Raw genomic sequence first — 12,545 nt, 5'->3', positions numbered from 1 at the left:
ATCGAACAAATATATATATTATTAGTGATTTTATTTGTTATTTTATATCATGTGTTTTATTAATAACTTAATTAGATATATTTATTTTTATATAAATAATCAACATTTATTACAAAGTATTAATATGGTTAGGTTTTATGTCATAAATATATTTTTATATACAAAATCTTTATTTGGTATATTAATAATACTAATAATAATAATGATAAAAATAATACTAATTATGATAAAAATTATGATAATTCTAATAATAATAAAAGTGATACTTTTACTAATAATGATACTACTAATAGTATTCTTATTGATAATACTAATACTAATACTAATACTAATAATAATAATAATAATAATAATAATAATAATAATAATAATAATAATAATAATAATAATAATAATAATAATAATAATAATAATAATAATAATAATAATCAAAATCTTAAAATCGTGTTAGTTCTAATGATCATAATAATAATACTAATAATAATAACTATGATAATAACAACTTTACTGCTAATGATGATGATAATAATAATAATAAGATTAATAATAATAATAATAATAATAATAATAATAATAATAATAATAATAATAATCATAATCATAATGATAATAATAATAATAATAATAATAATAATAATAATAATAATAATAATAATAATAATAATAATAATAATAATAATAATAATAATAATGATAATGATAATAATAATACTTTGGTAATGAAAACTACCTCAAATATGTTCTTCCATGGTTGAATCAATAAAGAAAAAAATAATAATGCATCTGCCAAGTTTTGAACCTAATGGTGTATCCTATCGTATAAACGCATAAAAGGCATAATGATCGCATAAAATTACCATCAGAAGCACTGTGGAATTATCCGTCCAGCGTTCTCCGCTGTACAGGTTGCTCCGTCATGCATAAGCCCTGAAGGCCGCCTAGCGCGTAATCCCTGGCCGGAGAACGCCACTTTCAGCATAAATTTTGGATCACAAGTAACAGAACATATCATCATCTAACACGTGTGTGACAACCCGGAAATTTCCAACCAAATTTAAACTTTAATCTTTATATGTTTTCGACACGATAAGCAATATTTGTTAAGTTAAATTGCAAGAATTTTAAACTATGTTCATACATTCATTCAACCTCGACCATGTTCCAACGATTCACGAGCCATTAAACGAATATGATTATATATGTATATGTGTATATATATTATAACTTGAAACGTAAACAAAATATTAGATTAAATACTTTATATGATTGTATCTGTTTCAAAATATTTATCAATGGAATTAGAAGATAAGATCAAATGATTGAATTATCAGATATATTGAATTATGATTACAAGTCTCTGTTGAAAGGCCCACGTTGATTTGAGAAATCTTTCCGTTTTAATAATATTCGGAAAATGGTAAAGTGATTTATAAAAAAGAACAAATTGTCAATCATAGAGAACTAGACAAAGGATAGTGGAAGATTGAATCTCATAAAGACTCGATTGATCTATTTAGTTTCAAACGTACAAAAACGTTTTCAGTTTAAAATGAAATTTATTATTAAAACGTATATAACTTTTATAAATATCTAGAACCACTTTTGACAACTCATTACTTAACTAGTATGATAAAGATAACGATATTTAAATTTTATTTTATTAAATATATATAACGATTTAAATTAATATTATATATATTTATACGCGTATTATACGTACATAGTTTTATACTTTTACTATACTTAAACTTTACCTTTACTTTATTTTTACTTTACTTTAACTTTAATAATTCACTTTAATAATTCATTCTTTAATAATTCACTTTAAAAATTCATACTTTAATAATTCACTTTAATAATTCATACTTTAATAATTCACTTTAATAATTCAAAAATCTATTATAAATAGAATTCAATAGGTTTCATTATTTCATAGAAACTTGAAAATATTTTTCTCTAAACTCTCTCAATCGATTTACATATATATATTTACTCCGTATTATTTAAAGATATTATTAGTATACATAAAATATTACGACGGAGTGCTGTCCGAGTGATTTCGAAATTGTTTTTCGAGTAGGATAGGATTAAGGAAATTATGGGTTATAGCTATGGAGGTGATTGAGTATGGTTCATGGGTATGCTCGTGAGGTCAATATAGTGTTTATCATTTCCGTTGCGTCTACGTACCTTTCCTGCAATATTGAATCTCAATATTGATACGTGAGTACTCATAATTTAACTTTTACATACTAATAGTGTATCCCTGACTAGTGCTCGAGTATTTAGGATTATGCATGCTTGTACTTTTGATATTGCCCTTAGACAGGTTAGGTTGAATATTGAATTAGTTACACTTGCGGTTGAGATAAGGTATAAGATATGCATGTCCTTGGAAAGCTAGCGAAAAATTAAGGACTTTTCCTTTAGATATCGAATGGTTTCGATGAACGGATTAGAAGTTATAATCAATTGAATTTTCGATATTTTTATTAAAAATGATTATTATTATCGTCGTTCTAGTTTTATCTTATTATTATCATTATTATTATCTTTATCAATAAAAGGGATTTATCATTAAAAATTGTTATTTTTTTTATTATTACTATCGTTATTATCGTTAAAGTTATAATTAGTATTATTATTATTATTATCATCCAATTATTATTATTATTATTATTATTACTATTATTATTATTATTATTATTATTATTATTAGTATTATTATTATTATTATCATTATTAATATATATATCATTATTTAAAAATGGATGTTGTCATTGTTATTATTATTATTACTATATTATCATTAAGATAATTATTAGTATTATCGTTAAAAATGTTATAATAACTATCATTATTAATATTAGTGTAATTAAAACAAATATTTGTAACACCTAATTATTTTGATTACTATTATTATCATTATTATGAACACGATATAAAAGATGATTAAAAGCTATTAAACGAAACGATTAGGAAATAATGAGTAAGAGTATCATGATGAAATTAAAATATTATAAGATATTGATTTAGATAAAATTATCGTTCTTATTATTTTTATCATTACTATTATTATTAAAAATATCGTTAGTATTAAAACTATCATTTTAACAAAAATTATCATTTTAATAGAAATGTCATTGTTACTATAAAATATTATTATTATTATTTTAAATAGAATTATTATTTTAAAGATAATATTAAAAATTATCGTAAATATTAAAGTTATCATAATTAGATTTATCGTTTTATCATAATGTCATCTTAGTAATTATAAATATTGATATTTTTATAATAATTATTATTATTACAAAATAATACAACTTTTACTTACTATCATTATAGATATTATTTTATCAAATAAATATGTGATACAAACATATTTTACTACGTGTAATAACTTACTTTAATAATACCTATCATATTATCTTTATGATATTAAATGAACCCTATAAATTTTATTACTTAATATATATAAAAGTATATTATATTATATAAATTTAATATAAAATTTTATTTATTAATAAATAAATTATATTATTTACTCTAATAAATCTTTTAAAAATATTTAAAAATATAAATCGACGATATTTAAACTATATATTAATCATGTATAGATTTTTGGAAATTATTTTGAGTCAAATTTACTTTTGTTGACTTTTGCATATTAGTCTCGAGCATTAGGATTGTGGTACACTATGACTTGGCCTAATTTGTTAGACAAATATTGACCAACACATAATTATATATAATTAATTTAGGTTCGTGAATCCGAGGCCAACCTTACACTTGTTCAATGACGTTATATGTATTTTTACTACGAAATACAGTATGGTGAGTTTCATTTGCCTTTTTACCCTTTATAGTTTTGGGACTGAGAATACATGCGCTTTTATAAATGTTTGACGAAATAGACACAAGTAATTGAAACTACATTCTATGGTTGAATTATCGAAATCGAATATGCCCCTTTTTATTAAAGTCTGGTAATCTAAGAATTAGGGAACAGACACCCTAATTGACGCGAATCCTAAAGATAGATCTATTGGGCCTAACAAACCCCATCCAAAGTACCGGATGCTTTAGTACTTCGAAATTTATATCATGTCCGAAGGAGGATCCCGGAATGATAGGGGATATTCTTATATGTATCTAGTTAATGTCGGTTACCAGGTGTTCACCATATGAATGATTATTTTTGTCTCTATGCATGGGACGTATATTTATGAGAACTGGAAATGAAATTCTTGTGGTCTATTAAAATGATGGAAATAAATGATTATGATAAACTAATGAACTCACCAACCATTTGGTTGACACTTTAAAGCATGTTTATTCTCAGGTGTTAAAGAAATCTTCCGCTATGCATTTGCTCATTTTAAAGATATTACTTGGAGTCTTTCATAGCATATTTCGAAGAACGTTGCATTCGAGTCATTGAGTTCATCAAAGATTATTATTAAATCAATTTATAGTTGGATAGTGGATATTATGAAATGGTATGCATGCCTGTCAATTTTTGATGTAAAGAAATTTTGTCTTTTAAAAACGAATGCAATGTTTGTAAAATGTATCATATAGAGGTCAAATACCTCGCAATGTAATCAACTATTGTGAATCGTTTATAATGTATAAGAACGGGTCATTTCAGTTGGTATCAGAGCAGTGGTCTTAGCGAACCAGGTCTGCATTAATGTGTCTAACTGATAAGTCGATAGGATGCATTAGTGAGTCTGGACTTCGACCGTGTCTGCATGTCAAAAGTTTTGCTTATCATTTTGTGTCAAAAATTAACTACTTATCATCCTCAGGAAATTACCTGCTTATCATTTTTAGTCTAAGACACGTCTTGCTGCATTGATTGCATGAATAGTGTATAGACAAAAATTCATATCTTAGCATATCTGCTAAATCATATCTTATCGTATCTGTTACTTTAAACTTTGCCTGACATATCCCGCAAAGTCCTCCGTAATCTACGAAATCTTTTGATCTATATATATATGTATATATATATATATATATATATATATATATATATATATATATATATATATATATATATACTATGTAATTAGAATACCATCCGTTAGCCAAAATCATTTCATATCGGAAAAAAAAATCCTTTATCCAATCGTACGAAATGGAATTCGTCATCAGTTCAAGTCACTCAGATTCCGAAATGGAATCCCATTCAAGCTCCGAAAGCAGTGTGACTGGAATAGATCAACCAATCAGTCATCACCTATTCTGGATGAATTGGGGATGGGTTCGTAGCCTCCTCAATCATTGGAGACAAGAAGAAGGTGATCCCTTCCATCCACCACATTGCCCTCTTGACGAAGAACCTGAAGCACTTACCGGCGAACCTGTCCGAAACACCATTTTCTCGCTCATTTCCAGAGTATCTCGTCACGATTATATATTACATCAAATTTTAGATTTTATTTATCCGCTCGTCCGAACCGACAATCACCCCGGTGTAATAGAAGAAGTCAACGAGCTTCGCGCTCGGGTAGTGGCTTTGGAGAATATGGTGCAGAGATTACAAACACCAGCAGCAGCATCAGCAGCATAACCAGTACCACCATCATCAACGCCAACAGTACCATTACCACCTCCAACCACAACCGCGTCGTAAACCTCAACTTCACAATCTGTCCCACGAGCATCAACGTCATACGCACCATAGATACCAAGGAGTACCAACAACAATAACTGACGAAGTATTAATTCATAACTTCATTGGAGAAACATTCCGCGGTGATTATGTAATCTATAAAGTCTTAGAGATTATCTAATCTAGCCCTAACCATAAATCAGTTAAGCGAACCAAAATGATAGAAGGAAGAGTAGAAACCCTGACAAAAATGGTGTGTGATTAACAAGCTAAACTTGCTTTACCAACAGCATCAACAGTACCGTCAGCGTTACCAGCATCGTCAGTACAGTCAACATCCGAATCAACAACACCGATAACATCACAAACTCTGTCAGTTCAAGAATTACTGTGGACATCATTACGAATCAATAACGTGTATATTGCATCAACGAGTTATGAAGAATTAACTCATTCCCTCTGAAGAAATTATATGTATATTATATATATATATATTTTTTGAAATAAATCTTTCCGTGCTAAGCTATTGTGTGTGAATCTTAACTACTCGGTTAATTCATATTACAAATATGCAATAATGTACGTCCTTCGACCGCAACTTAACTAGCATTAACTACAATCTCTGTCGCAATTCAACAAATTCCAATTCATAATAAATCAAGTATATATTTGATTTTACACTTTCATCATCGATGTACCCGAAACTTTTCAGATAACATCATTCGTACTTTGCGAAATTCACAAGAATTCCACGAACCGAACATCATACATCAACAAATAACGAAGTATTGATTCATAATTTCAATGTCATTAAAGAAATACTGCGTAAAAGTTATGTACTTTTTAAAGCCTTTAGGGATTATTCAATTCTAGTTTTAACCGTAAATCAAATGAGTTTAATTTAACATTAACTCATTAAATCTATGTTACATCTGAAGAAAATATACATATATATATTTTCATAAAGACTGTAATAAAATTCTTTTGTACAAAATATTAATTGTGAAATTTTTTTTTTTAACGGGTAGGTAATACCCGAGAGATATATATAAATTCACAATTAATATGTTACATTCTTCGAATCTGATTCAGCAAATCATCCATTATACTCCCTACTTTCACAACAATATACATTGTTTTATAAAAATCAAAACAACCATACTCATTCAAAATTTAATTACATATTCTGATTTTGAAATCTCAAAATTCAACTTGAGATATGACCAAAATCATCACTCTTAGATCCTTACATCTTTCACAAGCTATATTTTGACTTCAAAACGGTGTTAGAACATCAAATATATGTTAACGATTACAATCTGTGTTCAAACCCTTCGAAAATTTCTGAAGACACTTCGAATGATGAGCAATCGAGATGATAATCCAACCACATGTTACCCACAGTTATGTACCCGAAAAACTCTTGAAACCAAAGTAAAAGTTTAAACAACGTATCCGCGTCAGATTCTTTGGCATTTATTAGTAAAAATAACTTTGCGACTCCTATTCAAAGTAGCTAGTTTTGTCACAGCTCTAGCAAGTCAACTTCAACTTTTCAGTCAGACTAACCTTATTATAACCTTGAGATATACACCTTCGTTACCAGGGAACCTTTTACATTCCACCACATTATTAGCAGATGTACCAACAACTTCATTACCCTTTGACTTTAGCCTCTCCAAAAAGTCATTATAATTATTCATTGAAACCCCATCATTTACTCATTCGCATCTTGTAATGAGAATTGCCATACGAATCATTGGGAATTAGCAATCAGTATTTTGAAATCTCGCAGGATGTCTATGCCAACAGTTATATGTGTATATATAACGTCTATCTTCTGGACTTAATTTGAATGTGAAGTTTCTGAAAAACACTCCGAACTACGAATTGGTTCTCCGAAAATGAAAAAAAAAATGCTGATGAAGCAGCAAAAACTATAAACGACTTTAAACGGTAAAAGCTGGATGATAATGATGAAGTGTGTTGGCAAAGCGCAGAAAAAGAGAAGTTTTGGAACTGGAAAATGGATTGAGCAAAGTAGGAAGGAGGCTGTGGACAAATTACAAAGACTGAACCTGACTTCAAAGGATCCAAATGATTCAGTACCTGCTGAAGTCATTAACGAATACCTTGCTCCTGATTCTAAACCCCTGCGGACAATATTCTTCATCATCCTCAGATATTAGAAATTCTAAAATATCATCATATCTTTCATTATAAATATCCTCCATATTTCTGAAGATATTTTCTTAATTTTTCTTATTTGAAATCATTTACCTCTTCGCGCTATTTGTATTACATCATAAAAGAAACTATTTTAGTTTCAAAATTCTGAAACACTCAAGTTTAAAATAGGAATATTTTGAAGTAATGTTGGGAACTGAAGCATGAATTAGTATAATATAATGACACTTGATCAATGTGATTATATTACAGTAAGTCATGATGAGTTTCTAAATGGAACGTGATGATTCACAGATCATAACATCATCATGTGCCATGTTATACGACTCTTGTATTCTATTTAACCTCTAAAATATCAAGAAAATATTTCTTGATGATTCGGCCTTTTCCAAGGTATTCTAGTAATTTGACAAGTCAAGATCGTGCCATCACAATTTCCTTCCTAGAACATTAACAATGTTCATTCCGAAATTCATATCTGTGAATTCTGGATCATTACAAGCGGTGCTTAATCGGAAGAAGAAGAAACGAAAGGACAAAACTCCAAAATAGAAATTGGGGTATAAATTGCAGCAAATAAAAGAGAGCATTAACTGTGAATGATAATGATTATAGAAGACAGAAGCAGATACTTTGAAATATAAGGGAACATATAAATCCCAACGACAAACCAGAAATTATAAACCATATATATCGATGCATATAGCAATATAAAGACACGGGAGAACTAGAAACACTATAAACCAAAGAGTATAGTAGAAGTAAATAGATTCTTCCGGCGGTAGATGAAAAAGAAGAATGACCGATATGAAAGTTAGAAGTATATCGAGAATCAGAACTGGATGGAGCATATTGATGAATACTTTAAAATATGAGTTGAGGGGGAAAGAATAGAAGGTGATGAAACATGACTAGGAACTTAGAAATCAACAGATTTAACTCACACAATGGCGAAATAAGTGAATCAAACCCTCTAGTGAATAGGTTATGTTTTTTTTGATTAATTTAGTCAAACTACAACTAAATCAAGTGTGATTAGATCAACACCTAGAGCTATTATTCACCACCTGGGTGATTTGGACTGAGAGAGAATCGAAGGAGCTCACTAGATCTGAGTGTGTGTAACAAATGAGAGGCTTAACCTAAAATGAAGAACATAAGACTTTATATACCCCTGCTGTTGACTCACCTATACGATTCATTCATCACATGTACAAGTTGGCTTCATCAGTCGTACGGGTGATCACTCACTCGTGTCTTCTCATTTAGGTTGTAATTGTGACTTAGCTCAGCATCAACCGTTCGTATGAGCCTGTCAGCTGTACTAGTGAGGCTTCACTCATACGTCTGACTAAGTCTAACATAGTTAAACATCTAAATCTCGTTCCTGCAGTTCCTGTAACCACATACAAACACGGATAGGATAATAACGAGCAATCATGGTGGCCTGTAAACTGTTGTACCTGCAATGGACGCGGGTAGATGTCTAGGAACTTGCATAAAATGCATCAACAGAAGGTGTGAGTTGTAAGGAAACGAAGGAGGTGAATTTATAAGAAAATCTCAAACAGAACAATTAAAATGAACGATCGCATTTAAAGCGGATCCTAATTCCCTTGATTACCGGAGAGTCAAATCTTATTAAGAAGATTTTCTTCAAATCCCTTGAAATCTGGAAATCAATCATATCTACGTCAAATGATAAGATGAATCTACACTTACTCATTTCACTCTTCTATGTTAGCTTCATTCGTACTCTTCATATAAATGGATTGTTTATCCAAATTATTCGATGATGATAAAACTCTAATTTTCAGCCCGTATGCATCATGAAAACATACTTATTATCATTCACGACCTTTCCACTCAAATTTCGGGACGAAATTTCTTTAACGGGTAGGTACTGTGACAACCCGGAAATTTCCAACCAAATTTAAACTTTAATCTTTATATGTTTTCGACACGATAAGCAATATTTGTTAAGTTAAATTGCAAGAATTTTAAACTATGTTCATACATTCATTCAACCTCGACCATGTTCTAACGATTCACGAGCCATTAAACGAATATGATTATATATGTATATGTGTATATATATTATAACTTGAAACGTAAACAAAATATTAGATTAAATACTTTATATGATTGTATCTGTTTCAAAATATTTATCAATGGAATTAGAAGATAAGATCAAATGATTGAATTATCAGATATATTGAATTATGATTACAAGTCTCTGTTGAAAGGCCCACGTTGATTTGAGAAATCTTTCCGTTTTAATAATATTCGGAAAATGGTAAAGTGATTTATAAATAAGAACAAATTGTCAATCATAGAGAACTAGACAAAGGATAGTGGAAGATTGAATCTCATAAAGACTCGATTGATCTATTTAGTTTCAAACGTACAAAAACGTTTTCAGTTTAAAATGAACTTTATTATTAAAACGTATATAACTTTTATAAATATCTAGAACCACTTTTGACAACTCATTACTTAACTAGTATGATAAAGATAACGATATTTAAATTTTATTTTATTAAATATATATAACGATTTAAATTAATATTATATATATTTATACGCGTATTATACGTACATAGTTTTATACTTTTACTATACTTAAACTTTACCTTTACTTTATTTTTACTTTACTTTAACTTTAATAATTCACTTTAATAATTCATACTTTAATAATTCACTTTAAAAATTCATACTTTAATAATTCACTTTAATAATTCATACTTTAATAATTCACTTTAATAATTCAAAAATCTATTATAAATAGAATTCAATAGGTTTCATTATTTCATAGAAACTTGAAAATATTTTTCTCTAAACTCTCTCAATCGATTTACATAAATATATTTACTCCGTATTATTTAAAGATATTATTAGTATACATAAAATATTACGACGGAGTGCTGTCCGAGTGATTTCGAAATTGTTTTTCGAGTAGGATAGGATTAAGGAAATTATGGGTTATAGCTATGGAGGTGATTGAGTATGGTTCATGGGTATGCTCGTGAGGTCAATATAGTGTTTATCATTTCCGTTGCGTCTACGTACCTTTCCTGCAATATTGAATCTCAATATTGATACGTGAGTACTCATAATTTAACTTTTACATACTAATAGTGTATCCCTGACTAGTGCTCGAGTATTTAGGATTATGCATGCTTGTACTTTTGATATTGCCCTTAGACAGGTTAGGTTGAATATTGAATTAGTTACACTTGCGGTTGAGATAAGGTATAAGATATGCATGTCCTTGGAAAGCTAGCGAAAAATTAAGGACTTTTCCTTTAGATATCGAATGGTTTCGATGAACGGATTAGAAGTTATAATCAATTGAATTTTCGATATTTTTATTAAAAATGATTATTATTATCGTCGTTCTAGTTTTATCTTATTATTATCATTATTATTATCTTTATCAATAAAAGGGATTTATCATTAAAAATTGTTATTTTTTTTATTATTACTATCGTTATTATCGTTAAAGTTATAATTAGTATTATTATTATTATTATCATCCAATTATTATTATTATTATTATTATTATTATTATTATTATTATTATTATTAGTATTATTATTATTATTATCATTATTAATATATATATCATTATTTAAAAATAGATATTGTCATTGTTATTATTATTATTACTATATTATCATTAAGATAATTATAATTATTAGTATTATCGTTAAAAATGTTATAATAACTATCATTATTAATATTAGTGTAATTAAAACAAATATTTGTAACACCTAATTATTTTGATTACTATTATTATCATTATTATGAACACGATATAAAAGATGATTAAAAGCTATTAAACGAAACGATTAGGAAATAATGAGTAAGAGTATCATGATGAAATTAAAATATTATAAGATATTGATTTAGATAAAATTATCGTTCTTATTATTTTTATCATTACTATTATTATTAAAAATATCGTTAGTATTAAAACTATCATTTTAACAAAAATTATCATTTTAATAGAAATGTCATTGTTACTATAAAATATTATTATTATTATTTTAAATAGAATTATTATTTTAAAGATAATATTAAAAATTATCGTAAATATTAAAGTTATCATAATTAGATTTATCGTTTTATCATAATGTCATCTTAGTAATTATAAATATTGATATTTTTATAATAATTATTATTATTACAAAATAATACAACTTTTACTTACTATCATTATAGATATTATTTTATCAAATAAATATGTGATACAAACATATTTTACTACGTGTAATAACTTACTTTAATAATACCTATCATATTATCTTTATGATATTAAATGAACCCTATAAATTTTATTACTTAATATATATAAAAGTATATTATATTATATAAATTTAATATAAAATTTTATTTATTAATAAATAAATTATATTATTTACTCTAATAAATCTTTTAAAAATATTTAAAAATATAAATCGACGATATTTAAACTATATATTAATCATGTATAGATTTTTGGAAATTATTTTGAGTCAAATTTACTTTTGTTGACTTTTGCATATTAGTCTCGAGCATTAGGATTGTGGTACACTATGACTTGGCCTAATTTGTTAGACAAATATTGACCAACACATAATTATATATAATTAATTTAGGTTCGTGAATCCGAGGCCAACCTTACACTTGTTCAATGACGTTATATGTATTTTTACTACGAAATACAGTATGGTGAGTTTCATTTGCCTTTTTA

This window comes from Rutidosis leptorrhynchoides, chromosome 4, assembly GCF_046630445.1.
Source record: "Rutidosis leptorrhynchoides isolate AG116_Rl617_1_P2 chromosome 4, CSIRO_AGI_Rlap_v1, whole genome shotgun sequence".
In the NCBI taxonomy this organism is placed as follows: Eukaryota; Viridiplantae; Streptophyta; class Magnoliopsida; order Asterales; family Asteraceae; genus Rutidosis; species Rutidosis leptorrhynchoides.
This window is presented reverse-complemented; position numbering follows the sequence as displayed.